Genomic DNA, 23,496 nt, shown 5'->3' on the forward strand with positions numbered 1-23,496 from the left:
TACGTTGTAGATGTCCATGGGCTCCAGTAACCACTTAACACCAGGTGGGCTGTGAGCTCGTACACCCATCTAAGTAATAAAAAAAAAATACTGTTCTAACGTAAATAACTACTTCGTCGTCATAGCAACAAAAGCAAGCTTGTTAAAATTTAAACACAATTCAAAAAACGATTCGCAATTTTGCATTACAAGTTTTGAAATTGAAACTAAAAACTGTAAGTAACGGCTAAAAGAGGCTACGTACGGATTCTGTGACCCGCAACCGAGTTCGACCTTATGTATGCCAACGAAGACTAAACACGAACACAATTATATAAGAATTCGATTTATTAAACAGACTCAAAAAAGACTCACTGTTGAATAATGTAGAATCATAGGTGCTGCCTATAAAAACAGTTCGGTATCTACCTAATCTCCTTATTTTATTCCCTGTATAATTTCAGACGTTTCGAACTGACAACAAAGCAAAAAAGTTTAGCTATTACATTGTCACTGCCTGGCTATGGAAAGTTTATAGTGTAAACAAAACATTTCCTAGTATGTTCTTGGGCTTTCGCAGGCGTAGACGTAATTCCGCTGCATTTACGGCAAAATCTCGCGTTAATTGTTTCTGATGCTTCGAATAACTTCTAGTTTTCGTGGTTCCGAACGACCAAGATGTTGTTCATCGACATATGAATGTTGTGGTAGCTCCGGTCTATTTTTCTATTACCAATTTTTAAGCTATTGCATAGCTTCTATCGCGGGCCTTGAGCGCGGCGACTTAATCAAGAAATTCCGTAACGAAAATAACCTAACACCCCCACTACGTCCACTATGTAGCTCGCGTTCAACACATTCACACGTTGCGCTTGTGTAGTGTTTGTGAATAAGCGCGCGGCGTGACGTCGCAATGCCGCATGCACATCATGAAAAGTCTGCCCATCTCTCCCTCGCGCGGTCTAGGTTATGAGTGTGAAGGGGACAGTTAATGTTTTGCTTTTGTTAATGTTTATAAATATAGCGTGATCTTATTTTATTGTTGTTTTAATATTAAATTATTATTGTCGATTTATAATTGCATAAGTTGATAAAAAATGCTATGCAATAGCTTTACCGCGGCAGTCTCCGAGTGCCACACGTGTTTTTAATTTTTTTTTACTAACATTTACATTTGTAGAAGGAAGAACTAACTTATATCTTGAGTCCTGGCAAACTGTTGCTTGCTTGTTCATGACTTGAAGTTTTTTTTTATGATAGAAGGATTACTGGTGGCCCGGAGGCAATTCCACTTTCACCGGGACAGGTGGGCGAGCACGGGCTTAGTCAGGAAGGGAGTGATTATATAACAGCTACCCGAGCGCCTCCAAAGAGGCCCAACAACACAAGAGGATCCAAATTTCACTTCGCCTCCCTTTGTTACCGTTTTCGATGTAAGGTCACAGAGCTCACGTCTAGGTAGGACAACAACCTGTAGACACCGTAACGTGAAGTATCGACGCTAAGCATGTTTCATTTAAGTATTTAAATAAATGGATTAGAAACACGTGCATCCATGTAGATACTCTTCAAATCGAAACGCATCACTACTTCGAGGCAAACGTCATAGACCTTAACAAACACAAGAAGATTTTTTTAAATTACCTGTAATGAAATAACTATATCGTACGATAGCATTTAAAATAAATTACAAATTACAATGGGCCATGTCATCGACCTTACCAGTATAAAACTAATAACACACGCACACACACGCGCGCGCGCGTGCTTGTTACACAAGCGTATTGTGAACGAAAAGGACATAGTGTAGTCGAGACAGTGAAAAAATTCGATTTGTCTATGAATTGTAATGATGTCGCAAAATTTAAACGTGATCGTGGTAAATGCACTAAATATTAACGCCCATGTTCTTAAGGATCCATCAGATCCAATAACTTTTGTACTAGACGCCTTCAGCTCTAACGCTAGGAGACGGCTTAGGGACCCCGGTAACACCTGAGTTTCTTTCGGATTTTGTCAGTGGGTCGCGATTCCGACCCGGTTGTATATTCATTCGCGAGGCAGTTGCTTTTGAATGGTCAGGTCTCCTTCGGAGGCGTTCGGGCAGCTGTTAGCATATCGCACTCCTCCTGGCTGAGTCTTTGCTCGCCCACCTGTCCTGGTGAAACTGGAAAGGCCTCCGGGCCACCAGTAATCACTCAATCATAAAAATAAATTATATACACGCCCAATATTTTATGTTTATAAAAACATAACCCAAAGCTCGTGCGATCGCGAAACTTGTTTATCTTCTATCGGTAACTTTCGAAAGAATTGCCACTTCATATAATTAATATATACCCTTGAAAAATTAAACTGGAGTCTCCATTACATTAGAATGAATTATCCTTGTAATGGGAACACAAGATTGTTTCATAGTTGATGTTGGCAGGACATTGTAAGTTGACAACGCAGCCTACAACTTAAGATTCCACAAAAAATATTTTTCGTGGAATTTTCCAACGCCTTGACCTTTTGACCTTTTGTGAATATAAGCCAAGTTGGAAGAAATATATAGATGAGAAGGACGTTTAGGATGAGACAAATGCAAACATTGTTGACAAAAGTTGTTCTTCTTATTTTAATAGTTCTCGGTTTACAATAATCCGGTTTATTTTTGGTCATATGTAGCAGCTATTCTACGCATTAACTGATATGAATTGATTCCTGTTACTATATATGTATGTATACCTTTCGTTGAGATTCATACACTCATATTTATATTTCCATGCTTCTGATGCTCATGTCATTTAACATTTTATTTTCCCAAATGTTATCTGTCAACGCAAAACATTCACGAAGTAACTCTGGCTTTCTAGCATAGATAAACTACTATACAAACATAATTTGAAATAAGCCGCTTATTATGTGAGAAACTTTTAATGCATGACTTATTAACATTTAGAATACTAGCCCGCATGTTGTATGGTAACGCGACTATTGCCTCACAAAATATATAAATATACTAGCGGACCCGGCAGACGTTATCCTGTGAATGCATACACAAAAATTCCTTCAAATCGGTCCAGCCACTTAGGGGGAGTTCAGTGACATACAAACGTACAGTATAGTTATACATATAAAGATATATGAACATTATTATTCTTATATCTGTTTAATCCACTTTGCTTGTGCTAGTTGCCCACCAATAGTAGGCCAGAGCCCCAATTCTGTTCTTTATTTAGTCTGAAATTCGATTCCATGACATGAATTCCTTTTATTTTGATTTTCATACAGCACGTTCACATGTAGCTTCAAAGCGCTTTGTCGCTAACACAAAACCTGGAAAAATAGAGCTTAATTTTTCTTTTTAACTCCCTGCGCAATCTGATGTCGAAGCGAATGTGAAGCACTGTTTTTTAACAGACTGTGGTAAATAGACAACAATATAAAGCAATAAAGTGTTCAAACAGGGCTATGGCAAATAAAATATACATAGAAACAAACATTTGCGCTTAATAGTAATCGAGAAATAAGAAATAACAGAAACGGGTGGAAGCTTTTTAACGAATTTACATAACAATTATCTATATGATCACATTTATTTGTACGGTTACAAAGTATGTAGTTATATTATCTAAACACACAAATATAAAAAGAAAATTAAGTGACTGTGTTTGAATAAAAAATATGGTTTTTCAACTTCTTATCGATACCTTGTTGAAGCTATGATAAGTCTAGTCTATAAACAATTAAGAACTTTCATAATGAGTAGGTATACGACTGACAAAAACTATGGCTTTTTTAAATTCAATTATCTCAATTACATTATTAGAAAACCTGTAGGTACACTTGTATATTTATTAAATCTAGTGAAACTTTATTTAAAATTTGAAGTCGTAGTGACCTAAGCATAAGACGCCCGGTGAATCCGTATCGAGTAATGCGACTGTGCTGGGCTCATATCCCCAAGACAGGTACCAATTTTTCTAATGAAATACGTACTGAATGTAAGGATCTTCGTGTAATCAAAACAAATCCACAAAAAATGTAATAAGCGTATATGTATACGGGCATACGGCCCACCCAATGATGTCAACAATACAAAGAGCTGAGCCATGCGGCTGCCTACCACTGAGTACTCTTCACAAGCCTTATTAGAAGAAGGACAGAAGAAGAAGAAGACAGAAGAAAAACAACGTAGAGAGGAGTTCATTCCGGAGCCGGATGGTACGTGGCAGAAAAGATCTCTGGAAAGGCACTGTGAACTCTTGAACGCACATAAGCGCAGTGGTTTTAGGTATGGATGAACTTTGCTCCGATGGCGGTCGGTAAGATTATAAATGCGACATAAAGGAATTTCAAGCACTCGACCATTTTACATAGACCTCAAGCCTCAAGGCAACATTCACGTTACGATGCTTATGGGCTTCATTAACCAATTAACACATGCGCATCGCTCGATCCCCTGTCTAGGTCAAAAAAAATAAAGCTACATAATTATTCGTTTATACTTTTTATCCATCATTTATCATTACATTACAAACCGTGAGTTGACATTGTCTATATGTAAATGTTATGAAGTGAACATTAATTTCCATTAACAATCAAACTATGAAGCAAAACTAATAGCCTTTCTTATTATACTAGTAGTTTACGCATGTTTAACTTGTCTAACAAAAACAGATACGTGCTAGAATATTTAATAAATAAAATTAATTAATTAAAAAAAAACAATATTGTGACAACCGAGAAATATACGAGCGATTCAAAAAAACGTATTGTTTTTTTTATTGCTTCGATGGATGGAAGAGCTCTTGGTCCACCTGGCGTTAAATGGCTACCGGAGCCCATAGACATCTACAAAGTAAATGCCGCCACCCACCTTGAGACATGAGCTCTAAGACTCCGTTTTTACAGTATAACGGCTGCCCCGCCATTCAAACCGAAACGCATTTCTGGTTCACAGCAGAAATAGGCAGGGTGGTGGTACCTACCCGTGCGGACCAAAATAGTAATACTTTAATATCCTACTATTATTTGTAACTAAACATTTGCAGTATTCTCTCAAAGTTAATTTTATTTACAAAATACCTAGATTTAGATGCGTCTCAGAATAAAGATTCTTTTAAAAGTAATAAGTTCTGACCGTAATCACAATATGGTTCTGAATCAAATGGCAATGTTGATGTAAGTGCAGTGGTGCAATATTAAGCCTATTTGATAAATAAATAATAAATCTACTGGTGGTAGGACCTCTTGTGAGTCCGCACGGGTAGGTACCACCGCCCCGCCTGTTTCTGCCGTGAAGCAGTAATGCGTTTCGGTTTGAAGGGTAGGGCAGCCGTTGTAACTATACTGAGACCTTAGAACTTATATCTCAAGGTGTGTGGCGCATTTACGTTGTAGATGTTATGAGCTCCAGTAACCACTTAACACCAGGTGGGCTGTGAGGTCGTCCACACATCTAAGCAATAAAAAAATATATATACAAATAAAAAAAATACAAATACCTATACGTTATTTTATTCGCTTGTGCATATTGTAAGTGCATTCGAGTTAATGCACTCAATTGCATATTGTAACCGTGCATACAATTACGGAGACATGAAACATGGAACCCGATGCACGGAGAAATTTCTTTTAATATTCTAACATTCTTTTAATATTTAATAATTTTGAATGTCACGATGTGTTGCTCCAATTGGTAATTAATTACATTTTTGAAACGGAGCTGAGATGCAGTTTAGATTCTGAAGTCCAATCCCACCGAGTTTCTCGCCGGATCTTCTCAGTAGGTCACGTTTCCAATGCAGTGGTAGATTCTGCAAAGCACTGCTCTGGCTAGGGCCAGTATTAGCAACACTTCCGGCTTGAGCCCCGTGAGCTCACCTACACGTTAAAGAGAAGCTGAAATAGCCTCTCAAGGCTATCAGCATAGGTAGGGGAAAAAAAAGAAGACTAAAAAGGCAATGACAACAGTCCGTATGCTCATCTAACTGTCTTGGAAATTATATTTTCTTCTACATTAAAGAAATAAGTGACCCTCAAATAGTATTGATTTATTTGAAATTGAACTATGAAAAAAAAATTACGCACGTACAATATTTGATTCAGTATCATTTTTCATTAATTTAAAATAAAATAATTCATTACAATATTATATCGTACATACAAAACAAGCGAACTTGTAAATTAATCATATCCAACCATGCTCCATTGAGAACGGAATAATTATAAAAATAGTTAAAGTTCAATAAATCCATTTATAAAATTATAATGGTCGGTCGTTTTTATGCGATTATGCATATATAGTTATTAACGAACATATGTGGATTACATTGTAACCACCAAACCAGTTTGAGGACAGGAGCGTATGATACTCTGAAAACGAGGCCGGTTGATATTATACGGACAAGATTTTTTAAGTTACGCTAACAGATCAAACGGCTTGTGCCATTGAAACATTTGGTTAATCATATAAATTCGTGAAAATTATTCCTAACGAAAATACCTACCAAAAAAATAAAACGATCTTATTTAAATATTAATACGTGAAGCAAAAACTTTGTATCCCTTTTTACGAAGATTGTGCGGACGGAGGAGTATGAAATTTTCTACACTTATAGAGAATATAGAGAAGAAGTGCACAATGCTAATATTTTTTTAAAATAATGCATAAAAGATACATTAAATCAATAAAGAAAACATTACACACACTACATACCATGTACTTGACGCACACACGCATGCATACTATTTATTGTCAAACTTTTGTTCTTGACGTCTGTGGTCAAATTGAGAATAGATATAATATTGTTTGTCTTTATTAATATTTTTTTATAGTGTAGCCTTTGCGAAATTAAAATACAATCATAATAGTGTACAATCTTACAATTCCAATAAATTATAGTCGAATTTCGACTACTGCGGGACCTCTAGTTTAAATAAAAAAATCAATCAAAAACTCTTTTAAACAAATCGCAAAAAATATATTCTGTATTTAATTGCATACACAATTTAAAAAAATTAACATTTTTCGATCAAACTATCTTATTTACTAATCGCAAAACGTAATTCCATATTATATCGATAATCGTTCACTGTGTATTATTATATGATCTCTCTGTATATACAGTGTCTGATCTGTGGTGGCCTCGACGTTCATTGTGGCCTCAAATGACGTCACTCGCAACGAAAATGCAGTCAACCGTGTTTTATAAAATAAGGGCTGACCACATGCCTATTGGCGTAATTGTCTTCTTCGTAAGCTTTTGTATGTGTACTTCTTGGCTTAAAGACTGTATTTAGACCACAAATAATGCATTAATATGTCGGTTCTCGTGATTATGCTTAGAAACCCCGCTAAAAGAGTATGAAGCGATGGATTTTTTTTTTAAAGTAGATTATTTCATCTATACTTAAACTAGCTTTTGCCCGCGACTTCGACCGCGTGGAATAGTTACTTGAGCATAGCGCTAAATTTTACCTGCGACTTCATTTGCGTAGAAAGAAAAAAAACTTCGATTTTGAAACATTATTTATTGGTGTTCCGTTTGTATTAGTCTTAGCGTGATGTTATATAGCCTATAGCCTTCCTCAATAAATGGATCCTATCTAACGCTGAAAGAATTTTTCAAATCGGACCAGTAGTTCCTGAGATACGCGCGTTCAAACAAACAAACTCTTCACCTTTATAATATTAAGCTCTTCGTTTAAAGTTCCAAAATGAAAAGTAATAAATATAACATTATTTGAATAACTAAATAGTAAAATTGTCATAAATAGAGTTGTTCATAAAATATAAAGTACAAATGCTACGCAAAAATTCTATAAAAAAAAAGAAGAAATGCTTTTTTAAACAATTCTCGAATGTGATAGCCCTGCCTTCTATTTAACTTTGATAAATGTATTTTGTAGTGACCAGTGTGGTGACCATGATGCGCTTCATCTTGCAAGCCGTTTAATTAATTTTAACTTGAGATATATTTTTATTGTTTAAGCATAGAAGATGTTACTAGGTTCAAATAGAACAATGACGTCATTGTTATGTTGCTATAATAATATAGGTTTGAATTCCTAATATAAGCATGGTATTAATTATATTTGCTACCATTTTTACTACTGAAGGTTATTCTTTTATTTTATGTCAATGTTTTACTTATTAAAACAACGTTTTTGATAAATACGGTCATCCATATACCAATTAAAACTTAAGCAATTACTTTAGGTTGTCGAAAACAGATTATAACATATTATTATGAATAAATGTGACAGAAGTACTAAAATGTTAAGCTAAGTAGTTTTTTTTTATTATTATTTTGAGACTCGTAAACGTTTTGATAGTCGTAACAAAATGTTAACTGCGATATTACAATGTACGAACACCGTGCCGTAATAGATGCTCGCATAAAAACAATTAATGTTAAACAGAAAAATTAATGAATAAATTATACAAAAATTTTGATCGCATATTTGAGATAATACGACCACTAGTACAAGAATTAATCTCATTTCGTTTTTATTTAAAACATTTCACATTATAATTAACCTTAAATATTATAACGTTGTTTTTTTGCAAAACGTATTCATTAAAAATGAGCAATTAAGAACGCGGAAACAAAAGTGCATTAATAATTAAGGCCGATTAAAATTTACATTTTATAACAAGTTGGAGATGAGGCAAAATGACAGTGTTGAATAAACCTGTCGCCATTTAGATGTACGGCTTGGTGCAGACGGTACCACATGCTAACGATGCAGAAAAACATACTTTTTTAGACCAGCAGAATTTACCACATCTAAATACCACCACACTTTGAAGACGATAGATAGGCAATCTTATATCATTGCAATAAAGCATCTATCCGTACGTATGTGTGATTATTTGAGCAAATAAACTGCTGATGACAGCACAAGGTGCATAATAATATTTCTCCATACCTCACATTTGATTCTTGCAGTCCCTTTCTTTGTAGTATACATGCGTAGTCTGCAATAATCTTTTGAGATTCTTCGATTTATCTAAACATAGTCTTAAGCTTTATACCTTGGGAATTATTCATTTTCCATTGAATTCTTAATTGTGAATTGCGGATTAATTTGTCTGCCGTTATATCGGGTGAGGATTCCGGAGGTATTCCAATGAACTTCAGAATTTTCATTAAACAAGTCGTTGAACTTTAACTTCAGGAGTTTTAGTATTATTTCTTGTCATTATTCACACCTCAAAGTTAACTAGCGAGTTGTTATATTACAAAGAAATATCTAGAACATCTTTATTTTTATTTACCGAGATAATCTTCCGTCTGGGGAATCACCAACAGATGATGATGATAGGGCACATTAAACCCAGAGACATTAATTACGAACATATATTTATAATACAATTACTATTTCTACTCTGCCAAACAATACATGTGACTACATACTTTAAAAGAAAGAAGGAAGAAATTTGTAGGTTTACACCAGCTACAAATAAGCTAGACGCGACTATCACACTAGTTAAAATATAGTGATGTTACACTACAAAAACGCATGAGTAACTCAGTAGTTCAGTAAAAATCGTACTAACCTATTATTAACGCCATCTGTTGGCTGTAGTAGTGATATGATACCTACATTAAGTTCCTATTATATTGCGATCCGGCTACTTTAGAATGTAAATAAAGAACCCATTACGATATTCATTTACTCAATCGTTTACTTTATTACTTAATTTACAAATATCAATCGAAGAAATTATAGTTAGTGCAAAAACATTTACTATTGTAGGTTTTTTGCGATTTAGAACTATAAGATCTCTAAAACGACAACCGTAAGTAGAAAATAGTAACACCACATTAATATGATTAAAATCAGAAATATTTTTGTGGAGGTAGGTATTACGGTCTAGAATGAAACCGTAGCAAACAAATTTTAAATTAATTTTTAATATTAAAAAGTCACTATAACAGCAAGGAAGAACAAAAAATTATTTGTATCTTGCTGAAACTGGTTATTATTAGGCCAAAGTGATAAATTAGATTGTCTTTTGAATATCAAATTTTCTAGTAGATTGGACGTATTAAATTTAGTGAATATTACGTTGCATAGATAGCTGATAAAGGTCCAGCTAATATTACTGTGTTAGAACTCAACTAGGTTTATCCCGGTTGTGTACCTACCGTGACACCTAAGACCAAGAACGCCATCATGATTTGTTTTCCTTGGATTCAATATTTATAGGATTACAGAACTTAAGGGTACTGACATATCCATCATGTTTCGATAATAAGCAAGAGTCCAATTGTCAAATATAATAAATATTTGATTTATTAAGAAGTCGATCGTATTTATTAGTCAAAAATTTACCTATGAAACAAAACAGATGAATAGGTCCCCAAACACAGATGTCATTAGAATCCGGTCTTGGATTTGTCGTGGTCGGATGAAAGCAATATTTGTCGATGTTAACTGTTGAGTGTGATCTAAGCTTTACAATATAGTGTTAGAAAACTCGAACGTACCTTTGCCCTACGTTGTAATTTCAAGTTCTGCCTTCTCGATTACGATTAAAGCATTAAATGCAATTAATTTGCAGATCTTTATCAATCTCGAAATACGAGTCAAGACGTGATAACTTAATGAGGCTTGAATAAATTATGTTTAAAGAAAATTCGAATTTTATAAATAAGAATTTAAATTAGTTCCAATTGTTCATATTTTAAATAGGTAATTATCTAATAATGCATGTTTTTCTATTATTGTATCAGTATTGTTGTATCGGCAAAAAATCTGATCCGAATTCGATGAATTATGTTAATAATCCTTAAAGAAGGATTAAGGCTATTGCTTCGTAAGAGTCAAGTCGAGAAGCGGTAAGAGGGGGATGAAGGGATTATTTCTAAAACAAAACATTTCTACGTTTCTATATCAAAAGACTTTTACAAACAAAATATTTGTATATATATATTTTTTTTGTGTGCCTTTGTAGGCAGACGAGCATACGGCCCACCTGATGGTAAATGGTCACCGTCGCTCAAGGACGTCAGCAATGCCAGGGGCAGAGCCAAGCCGCTGGCTACCATGAATCTATGAAATCATCAATGAAACTGTGCCCAACTCGAATGCAAAGCAGAAGCATCCCATTTCTCTGCACATACTCTGCGACTTTCTCTCGTTCATTGTACAAGAATAAATAAATAAATAATAAATAAATATTAAATAACAATCACGCCACGTTAACTGGTCCCGTGCTAAGTTCGTAAAGAACTTGTGTTACAGGTACCAGATAACGGAAATAAATGTAAGATTTTTATTATACACGTACATATATTTAATATACATCCATAACCCTGGAAAAGACATTTATATTTATCATACAAATATCTTCCCTTGGCGGGATTCGAACCCGCGACCCCCTTGTGTAGTGACCATGTCACTTACCACTACACCAGACAGAGAATATATTGTTTTGAGTCATTCACATTAATATTTCGCTGAAAGGTCCCATTTCCCAATCGATTTTTGATCGAGACCCTTGCCGTTCATACTGAAATGCATTGTTGCACCGCATTTGACTTTGCTACTGCAACATAACGGTTTTCTATTTCAAATTATATCAATTCGAAGTGTAATTAGGACGACAGCGCAGTATTCAAAGCAACCTTCGTAATAGGGGTGCAACAGATAATTAGTAGAGTTGGGACACGGACTAATGGACGCCCGACCGGAATTACTAACCGCAGCATGTCTGTAACGATCGTTAAGTCAAGAATTGTATTGACAAAACAATACAAAACAATAACGCTATATATATTGTTTTGATGCGGTTTTAAAATTATTGGTTTTTGACAGCGATTGTATGTGAGCGTATTATCTCAACGCAGCAAATTACTACCTATCTATATCAACTATTTATTTTCTAAATACAAAGCTTTATCTATACATTTTTTCAAAATAAATTGAAAGTTTTTAAATTTTCGAACGGACGATAGTTAAGATTCGGATGAAATTTTAGATAAAAATAATTAATAACTTGATTTAACACATAGGATATTTTTATCATCTGTGGCGTGACCCGGGGAACGCGTGATACATCTGCTGTAATAAATACAACAGTTTATTCACTGGGTTTTACGTACTAACAGATCTACAAATCGACTTATAACTTACGGACTAGAAAATGACTAAACCATTACTGCATTCGGAAAAAATATAACGTGTTGCATTTCTGAAATATAAATTTATTACCAGTGAAATTTCAGGGCAAGTCTACTTTATAATCAATCAATCAACAAGTCCGAACTTTTATGATTTATTGATTTAATTTATGTATGTTTGACATAATGTCTCTCAGTCCAGTGTAAGCCTACTTAGTTTCTCGCCGGATCTTCTCAGTGGGTCGCGTTTCCGATGCGGTGGTAGATTCTGCGAAGCACTGCTCTTGCTAGGGCCAGTATTAACAACACCTCCGGTTTGAGCCTCAAGAGCTCACCTTCAGGGTAAGGCTGATATAGCCCCTCAAGGCTATCAACATAGGTAGGAAAAAAAATGTCCAGTGTGCCTCTTTGTATAGACCTCAAGCAACCGTCCTCCAATTGGAACCGGCTGTCAACTATATCTCATCCTCCATCTCATACCTGGCCTTCCTCTATTCCGTTTACTATTTCTAGGGTACCATTCGGTGATAATCTTGCTCCACTTTAGTTGATCCATCTTTATAAGCACATCTATCACTCCGGTTTAGTAAAAGAGTCCCTCGAACGATAGATACTGTGGTATATACCTAATCAAAGACGTTTTGATATCAGATACATAGTCATAAGCATTTTATTGCACAGACATTGAGTGCATGTGCTGCTTCGATATGTTACACAAATTAGAATAAAGTGACATGATTTTTTTCCTAGTCTTTTCCTAATTTAAGCATAAGGCGCTCCTACCTTTGCAAATTTTCCATAATAGCTTAATATTACCTGAACTTATATAAATATTGTATAAATACAAACATTATTTAAATTGAAGTACTTAATTTATTTATATAAAACCGAACCAGCACGTATAAGTTAAAATGTATGTAAAATGTACTCGGTCGTGGAACCAGTACGTAACGTCGCGTACATAAACTGATTTAATTTAATTTTTCACTGTAGTTCAATTGAGGTCAATTTACTTAATATGTTATATACGTTTGATTGAATGCAACGAGGACGTCAACGTTCAAAATACATATATACATGTATTGTTATTGATAAGGCACATTACAATTTATAAAATACAGAAAACCGTTTTTAGTTCATTGAACTTTATAGGTGAATGACGCGATGTGGTTCCGCGAACAATTCCGAAAAATAATTTCAAAACTGTCACCTTCTTGCATTATTCCTTTCTCTACAAATATTATAAAAATTGTTGAATACCTATACATATTATGATAATTAATAATTCAATTTAACAACAAAAAATTATGTAAAAATATTACACAAACCTTCCCATGTCAAAACTACTGGTTAGTTGTAGGGCATGCTGTAAACGGTGAGGTTGGCATTTGTGTCTTCCTAAATTTACCGCTAAGCAATGATCTGTTTCAATTTGAAGATTGCAAAGACTTCGACTTCGTGACTGCGGTAAGCAAAATGGAAAGAGTTTTTGAAGTCAAACTTCTTTAGGCGCGTTGGGAATAAAATTGAACTCGCGACAAATTCGTTACGGGTAGAGAGAAAAGATATAATTTCGGCCGAGCGAGAGTGAGAAAATAGACAGAGCGTCTCGCGAACCACTCGAACTTGGAGAAAATAAGAAGCGAGCTGGGTCGTTTCTCTTATACACATTCTGTTTACGGGCTTCAGCCACTATATGGCTTGTTATTAGTTTCTCATTGCTCCTGTAGATCGCATTAACATATTAACTATATATCTTTTCTCTTATACACAGCATTCCCTATTACAAGAGATATTTGATTTAAGGATGAAAAATGAAGAAAACCATAAGCACACACCACAAAGAAATATCACTTCTTTCACGCGCACCAAGTTGCACGAGCACCATTTTTTTTTTTATCGACATATGTACGTATTTCTGTGCGTTACTGTACAAAACATAAACGCCTCGCTCAAGGAAAGCCAAGTGACCAGTGCAATTTAATTTAAAAGTATTAAGCGATTCACATTTTCTATGACTACAGAATACATTGTATTATAGCAGTTTCATTCTATGCGCCAGTTACTTTTTTTACTATTTTACTTCCATAATATTATTATAAAAATGTAAAAAGTATTTGTGTTTGTCCTTCTTTCAATTGTAAACGAAGCAGAGAATTAATATGATTGTTTTAAAGTAATAGTATTAAGTATAGAGATTGAAACAGGCTACCAGTGCCACGAAAAACATCTCACTCTCACGGTTAACTACACTGACAAATTTCTTGACAACGCGAGCGAAGCAGCGGGTAACATCTATTATTATTTAAAATTGAACAAAGAATATTTGGTATGAAGTACAATATCTATTCGTTAATTTAGTATTTTTGTTTTTAAATATTCAATTTATCTATTCAAAATGTTGCCACCCAAAATGCCCTTATGAAATTGTGAAAATGAAAAGTCCTCACATGCAGTACCGGACATAAGTGCAAATTCAAAAATGAAAGGCTCCTCCTTACTATCTGTTGTAGATAGACTAGATTACTATGAAGACTTACAAATACGACCTAATACCGATGTTAACCTAAAATGATTCATTGATGTATGAGGATTTCTGCCAGAAATCTCTTTTTTAGTGATAAGATCATTCAAAATCATTTTAAGTTTTATGCTCCAATCACACAATTCGTTTTGCATGTGCTCATACGCAAATTCATCAAGAGCTTGGGTTGTACCACCATCAACTTGTTTATAGATTATGAAATTATCACGACTTGAACATGTTATTGAGCTCGGTTTGGTTTGTGCGATTATTTAGTGCATGCTTAAGATGGTGTTTAAGATGATGTTAGGGCGTGTAAAGTGAAATTTATACTAAACTACCATTGAATTGAAATGTATCTTTTATTAAATGATCATTTCTACTATATATATACACTAGACTCTCCACCATTTGCCTGCGAAGGATTCTTGAATACTTTGGCCACATTGCAAGGAAAGACAGTGACAACTTGGAGAAATTGGTGGTCACTGGAAAGGTCGAGGGCAAGCGACCAAGAGGCAGGAACCCTACCCGTTGGACGGACCAGATTCGTGCAGCCCTGGATACCACAGTGCACGATGCTCTGCACTCAGCTGATAGATAGAAACAGATGGCGGTGCATTATAAAAAACAAACTGTTTCAAGACCATGACCACGACCCTCAGTAATGAGTATACCGACGCAAGGAGGAGGAGAAATTATCATAAGTTATGTAATACGTATATTATTAATTTATAATAACCTTCAAATAACAATAAAATCATTTTTTGCGCAATAAAAATCATCTGTAAGACATTATCAGTGTTTGTCATGAGACTAATAAATACTGCAATTGGAGGGTGCCGATATGCAGCTGTTTCCTTTTAGCAATCAAAGGCTCATTTAATATAACTAGACGTCAACCGTCATCGCACAAATCAGCACAATTCAAACGAGAGAGTCCCGCTGATTACCAATCAATTTGTATGAAAGTAGTTCTACTTTATGCCAATAAACGCTTGGTTACCTTTTAAGGGATTAGTTTATACTGCATTTGGCATTACTTGGAATCATAGAAGATATGATTAGACAAAAAATAGAACCCAACAGTGGAATTCAGCTTAAAATGTGTTAAATAAGGAGACTAGATGTCACTGGATATATGTTATTAAGGCGAAAATAATGACCTTAATTCGGAATATATGAAAATTTGTTAAGCAACTTAAGAATCACATTCCTTCTTTAGCAGTAGGGGTAATGTTTTTAGATTAAGGTCTTTTTTTTTCGTTGTCCACCATATCGAGGATACTTATGAACTGTTCAAGATATTTAGAGTATTTATTGGTGGATAGCATGGTTTTCTAACGTCAGCTATATCATTCGAGTTCCGGGGCCCGTAAGTACGAATACATATGCTTCGACGGCAATAAATTTAGTTCTGTATATCGGGGTGCTTTTTGTACGGTCTTTAACTATTTCTTAACCCATAGACACAGCCCACTGAGTTCCTCGCACTGAGACCTGAGTGGGTCACGTTTCCGATCCGGTGGTAGATTCTGCGAAGCACTGCTCTTGCTAGGGTCAATGTTAGCATCACTCCGGTTTGAGCCCCGTGAGCTCACCTACTAGTTAAGGTTACGCTGAAATAGCCTCTCAAGGCTATCAGCATAGGTAGGAAAAAAAAAACTATTTGTGTTGCATACGGATATACGAACGAACGACCGTTTGCTTGTAACCGATTTTGAATAGTAAATACCATTCGAAATTCAAACGTCATGCGTACTGTTTGCATCCGATGCAATCAGATCAGCGGCAACATATGTACCTTGGGGGCTCAACACGCGCAGTAAATGCCATCGAACACCGAAGAGCTTTAACTCCATCAATTACAGTTAGTGCAGCAGTACAGATCGCAACAAAACCACGAAGACAAACAAACGAGACGTCTGACACAATGCTCCCAATGACTCACAATAGCGAATTAAGTATTATTTTAAATTGACGTAATTGAAAAATATGTAGTCGCTCGCGCGCTCAGCCAGAATAAATTGATTCATGTATAATATAACATAGAGTTGGAGAGTAGATGCGACTCGAATTCGAAATTTTCAAATCATCAGCTTTGTTATTTATTTATTTTTTATTTATTAAATACTAATATTTGGATCGGTTAATGAAAATCATCTGAACAAAGTTTGGATTTTGAAAAATACGACTCACACTCAATATGAACAATCTGGAAATCAAAGGAGAAGTTAGCCGTTAATCCAGTAGAATGGGCGGTTCGAGCTAGTGTCCCTTAGTCTACTGAGTTTCTCGCCTGATCTTCTCAGTGGGTCGCGTTCCGATCCGGTGGTAGATTCTGCGAAGCACTGCTCTTGCTAGGGCCACTGTTAGCAACACTCCCGGTTTGAGCCCCGTGAGCTCTCCTACACATCAAGGAGAATCTGAAATAGCCTCTCAAGCCTATCAGCATAGGTAGCAAAAAAAAAGCTAGTGTCTCGAAGTCTGACAGTCGATATTGGGTTGTAGTTTATTAGCGTGTAGCGATTATTCCTGCCTTTATATGTGTCATGCAAATGTATCAGAAAACAATATTCAGTATAAGAACACCAAGCAAAGTTGCCGCGATATAAATTTTTAAATTGATATTTAATTCTACCGTCGATAGGCAAACAAAAGGCTGCCCTATCTACGCGGTAATCTATGTCAGGCAGTGTAGGGCCAACGTACCGGCGAGCCGTCACGAAAGTGAACAAAATGATAGTTATTAACAACAAAGACTTAGACGTATACAATAATATGTAAAAATATGTATGATAGAATCACTTTATTTACATACTGATTATATTATTATAGTACGCTTTAATGATTTCATCTGAGCACTTGTCCTTGAATGCAATGACCTATTTGTTCACTTGAGCGTAGTAAGCTTCGTACAGGTGGGTCAGTATACTGATATAATTTTTTAATGCTTAGACTGATTAGCGAACTCACAGCACATCTGGTGTTAAGTGGTCACCGGAGTCCGTGGACATCAACTAAGTAAATGAAACATGAGTTTTGAAGTGTCAATTCTATAGAACGACAGCTGACCCACCGTTGTGTGTGATATTTAAATGTTTTTGAGTTGAACATTTGTCTGCAAGTAACTAATGCAACGCGCGCGAGTTTCTTATCTCTCTAAGACGCGCGTTAGAGAAGGATGAACGATATCACTGAACCACGCTTCGCTATGATATAAAGTAATAGTTAATTGAACCAGTAGATCGTAGATCGAGGAACTCGTATATACAATGCTTCGTTAAATGTGAAGGTATTACGTAACGCAATTTAAAGTCGATTTTCCGGTGAGCTTAAATGATAAGTTAGGTACTTTTGAATTTCTAAACTTATTTTGGGAGATCCTCAAGAAGCTTCAGAATATTTTGTATATATTTCATTATTTTTTGCCCTTGTAGGCAGACGAGCCCACCTGATGATGAGTGGTTACCATGGCCCATGGACTTAAGCAATGCCAGAGGCAGAGCCAAGCCGCTGCGTACATATATTGTATTATATTACCTTTAATATAGTACTAGAAATAGATATTGTTATATAAAAAATACATTACACAGAGTTCACGCTAAAACGACTTTCGATTATTTATATAAATAATTATATAAAAATTAAAATTTCAATGGATAAGGAAATTGGACACGCTCTGAATTATCGTCTTAGCATCTATTATTTTAAAGAATTCAAAAAGATGAGTTTTGTAGCCCGAAGCACGAAACAAAAGTTTTAAAACGAAAAAATTGCATTAAAAAATCTATGAATATTAACAACCTTTGCGTAACGAAAATAGAGTGTCTATCTTAATGAATAACCATTGGGGTGGGATATTTTAAATTACTTTAGCTTCTCATCTGTATAAACAGGGTGAAAGAAATGTTGCCGTATTATAAAAATTAATAGCTAAATAAACAGACAAAAACCAGAAAACCATAACTAAGGTAAGCATAAGTGTGTTAATCGCTCAATAACGTAGCGACGCCATCTGAAGTAAAGTCGATTGATGAATTCAGCTTACACACAAAACCGCGAACAACGTGATGTCTAGAGCTGAGACCAATTTGCATATTACAACCGTTTCTAAAGCGTAATATCTACCCTCTCAATTGGAAATAAAAACAAGAATATTTTTCTAGTTGCCAAACGACTCAAAGATGGCGGGCTAGCTCTTGTGCCATGCACTACATATCAATCGATTACAATTATCATAGCTTAAGGATGATAATGACATATTTTTCTTTTAGGGCATAAACAGGCAGATGCGCTTCTGATGTGAACAGTAACTGAGGCCATAGACAAAAAAAAATTATATTGCGCTGCAATGGACTACACAAAAACTCGAAAGTAATAGGGATTCTGTAAAGGGCAGAAATAATTTGGAAGGGAGAATTTAATTGTGAAAACGATACTGCAAGTTTGAATGAATTAGGAATGTACCAGCCAGTGGGGAGGGCCCGCTACCATGTAAGCCTATCCCCCAATGAATAATCGGATAGACTATTATCACTGTAGAATTATATGACAGAAACAATCTTTAAGTTAACGTTTCCATGAAAGATATTTTTTATGTATTTCCATTCAGGATCCGTTGCAACAAAAGGTTAAATAATATATAAAATTTTCAAAAGAAATACGCAGAATAAAACATCATAACTTTAAATGATAGTCCGCCAACATTATTTATAACTTTAATAACACGATGACTAACAGATATAACAAGCTTTATTACATATTATTTAGGACGAAGTTGAATTATAAGCGTTAGCGGGCATGTGGGTTAGCGGAGCGGGTGGGGTAGCGGGTTGGTTAAGCGAAGCGTCTTCTTAATGCTCATTCAGTTGAAAACTAAAACCAAATAAAATATAAGTTGTACAGGATTAGTTTCCGAAATTTTATTGATCAAAATATAATAGAGACATGTCTTTACAAAGTATCTCCACACTAAATGGAATCAGGATGAGTATGCCATGACCTAATTAGTAAAACAGCTGAACGAGTGATAGGTACTAGGAATATACTAGGAGTCAAATAGTGAGGCAAAAGAAAATTTGGTCAGCTTAATTTAGATTTGTATAATTAGTGGTAATATTGGTAGTAATAATGGTAATATTAGTCTGAACTGGTACGTAGCATGCTTTTTTTTAATTTTTTTGCCTAAAAAAGATTTGAGCCCGTAACCACAATGCGGCAGTTACGTTGCGGCGGCGATGGGTTCCTGTTAATACTAGAAGTAACAATAAAAAAATTGGCATTGGCTATTTGGCTAGCCGTCACCATCCACGTCACTGTCATTGTCAATACGTTGCCAACAGCCTGCCAGTCGTGAACATACGTAAACATATTTCACGTTACTTTCGATTTTATTTCCGCTGTCTTAAGGAACGCGAGTTCGCTACGTCTTTGTAATGCTCTTTCAACGCACTGTAATATCGCTCCCGCTCCCGCTCCCGCTCGCTTCGAAACCGATCTTTACATATAATCCACACGCATGCAATTATACCCAACATCGAAATGATAGCGTACGGGCACACATTACGTTTCTAATTCGAGATCTCCTGACTATCTTTATATCTTATTATAATATTATATTGCTGGTCGTCGGATACATTTTTTTATTCATAATAACAAAGGCAAAACTGATTTTCGGACTTAATTTTTTTTTTTTTTTTGTGAATGTAAAACAAATTCTGTGTTTCTTTGAAGTATTCATAATGGTAACGGTAAAGAGTATAATAAATATAATTGTACTAAGAGTTATCGGTGTTTTTCGAGTTTTTAAAATATGTATTTCCTGTTGTCATTGGCCTCTGGAACTGGTACAGGTTTTTATGTCCTTAAAAGAGAGTACGCATGTAGCCTCCATTGATCAAGGACATCGGCAATTATAAAAGCACATTGTGCCACAATCTGTCCACAGTATTAAGTATTATCCAAATTCTCTATCTCGGAACAAATCACACATGGCAATCCGGTCCCAAGAATTATTTTTAGAATTGCCTGTATTATGGGTACCAGAGACTAACATGCATACTTATATACGATTAAGTATATACCTATATAGAGAATAAATACTCAGACAAAGAGCAAACAAATCTGTTCATCACACGAATATTTGCCCGATGTGTGAATCGAACCCTCGACCCTCGACGCAACAATCAGAGCGGCTAACTAGTACACCACTGAGTCAACCCATTCTCTAATAAAACGCAACTCCTCATTCTTATAATACTGTGCCGACCTAAATTTCACACCAGACAAACCGCCACGCTAAGCAGAACTGTGAGCGAAGTGAAACTACATGAATTGAGGAGGGGATAAGTTATATCCCGGCAATGAAACTGAAGGTACGTACTAATCAACATAAAGCAAATGTTTTGATAGAAATATCAATAACCGGCAACAAATACAGCATGCGTGTGGTCGTTGTCAAACAAAAAAAAAAAAACTGAGCGAAATTGAATTTATTTTAGAAATCGTCTAATGTAAATAGTGTGAAGTGAGTCGTTTACTATAAAAACAAAGAAAGCGGGTCGAACAAACAAAAAGGGCCCGAAGATTCCATTAGAATTCTTAAAATTAAAATAATAAATATGAACAGGTACACTGCGGGCTGTGTTTGTATTTCTGTTTTAAATGGCCGCCATGGTGGTTTACGGGTCGCGTTCCATATTTGAATGCTATATATACTAATGTCGATAATATATATTAATATCGAAACTTTATTTCTGAACAATGACATAAGAACAGAATTTATTTGGTATTCATTGTATTAAAGCACACCCTAACAAGTTTGTACTAAAATAGCTCCATTGTAGAATTACATCAGTGGAATCACTAAATTAATCAATTTAATTCAGTTTAGTTCCTACACATATATATGCCGCATCCATTTATCCAACATCCACGTTATTGTATTGTCTGTTGATGATGTTTTATTAATACCGGAACCAGTCAATTGAATTTCAATATAATATTAAAACGTGGGCTACGGTCGTTGTAAATAAGTAAGTATTTAATAAACCAACTTATGGAATTTTGTTGCGTTTTATTATTAATATTGTTATACCTATGTCTTTATTTTGACATTTTATATTGAACTATCATACAAGAAACTAATTGAACGACAAACATAAACATTTAGTAATTCGAATCTAAATTTGGCGTATTTGTTAATATGTTTGAAAAGCTACACAGCATTAACGATCAGACATTATCGTGACGTCATCATGAGGTACCAGCGTTACAAAAAAGGAATGTTGAAGATTATGTGTAAATAAAGGCAGAGGCGTATTCTGTTATATATATTTTTTTATAGTTTCGTCCAACTAAATAAACACGTATTACAAATAACAGTTGTTATTGTGTTTTGTTTGAATTGGAGCTTTATTGTCTGCGTGCCTCGGTGCGGTTCTGGACGAATAGATACTTTGAAAGGTTTGTATTTTTAGTGTAGTCTCAAATGTTTGAATTTTCAAAAACATATTTTTTTTCTGGAAACCCTTTCGTTTGCGTGTCTAAAAGTCTGATGGTAAGTGGTTAACGGATCTATCACAACGCTGCATACATTTCGTCACCCTCCTTGATACGTGAGTTCGGAATCTAAATCGCATTGTATAACGACCCTTCAAGTCGGAAAGCTTAGCGGCAGAAATAGGCAGAATCGTGGCACTTATCCGTACATGCTCACAATACGCCATGTTACAAGTGAAAAGTCTCCAAATACATTTATTTTTAGTATATTGTATTTGTTTAATTTCCTCTATCATATATCATATATCCTTAACCTAAAGAACTGTTTGTAAACACCATGTATTTCACTGTTATATTACAGCTTGATGGGATTTTTTTCTTTGACGATGTAATAACGTCATTTTAGCAAAGCCCTTCGCTTCCACATAATAAACTAAGAAAAATAACTTTTAATACCATGCGTCTAACGCAAAGCAAAATTTACGGTGTAACAAGAAACAACGTGAATCTAACATTAATATCGGAATTATTGAACATATTATTATACAAATTACCGTAGCTCATCGTATTGTAACGATCTAAAAACAATATAACATCTATCCTAATTTTGTAACACACTGTGTAAAAAATGAACCTTACTCGATTATTATTATAATATTTTTTGCTGTAGACTCGTAAAATACAAAGTTTCACAATTATATTATTTTCTACATAATACATTGTATCGCTGAACAATGGATTATTAATATAATAACTACTAGTACAGACGTTCGACATGTGAAATGAGTTACGACTGCGAAGACAAGTCCGCCCGCAGACAAAAATAATCTCTATCCTCCGGCGTTAAGGTTTGTGATCGGTTATTTTGCGGTTTCGAGAGCGAAGTAAAATAATTTAATCAGTTTTGCCGTCTGTAAGTGCAATTACTATTGTTAATGTTATGTGATCAAGCTGAACAACGTTTACAGTATAGCTTGTGTATTGTTATTATTATTATATATTATTAACTGCTCATTTAATTTTCATTGTAGGCATAAACAAAATGAGCTCTCAAATAGAATTGTTCTAGAAGCTTCTGTTGACGTTCGAAAATTGAACTTCCATAGCATACAATCATTGAACTCGAAAAATATCCCCTTAACGTGAATTGTGGAATGTTCGTGAACGTTCCGTAGTGTAGCATTATTCTTAATTTAACCGCAGAATTGTAGTTTATAGGATCGTAAGAGCGCTCCTAACGTTCCTAGTTACGTAACTAAATGCCCGTTCTTCTAATGAAATATATATTAAGTAAGAACTTTTCGTATGATTTGATTGCTAACGCGGCGGACGCACTGCTTTCGGAGTCTGATGACGCTGAAGACAATT

At 35.0% G+C, this 23,496-nt stretch overlaps 1 protein-coding gene across 4 annotated transcripts in view; it reads right to left on the reverse strand.

Moving 5' to 3' along the window:
• Positions 1-23,496, reverse strand: part of LOC101745447 (protein bric-a-brac 1) — a 353,458-nt gene that overhangs the window by 206,637 nt on the left and 123,325 nt on the right. The gene's annotated exons all lie outside the window — the stretch shown is intronic.

The sequence above is a fragment of the Bombyx mori genome, chromosome 1 (assembly GCF_030269925.1).
Source record: "Bombyx mori chromosome 1, ASM3026992v2".
Taxonomy (NCBI): Eukaryota; Metazoa; Arthropoda; class Insecta; order Lepidoptera; family Bombycidae; genus Bombyx; species Bombyx mori.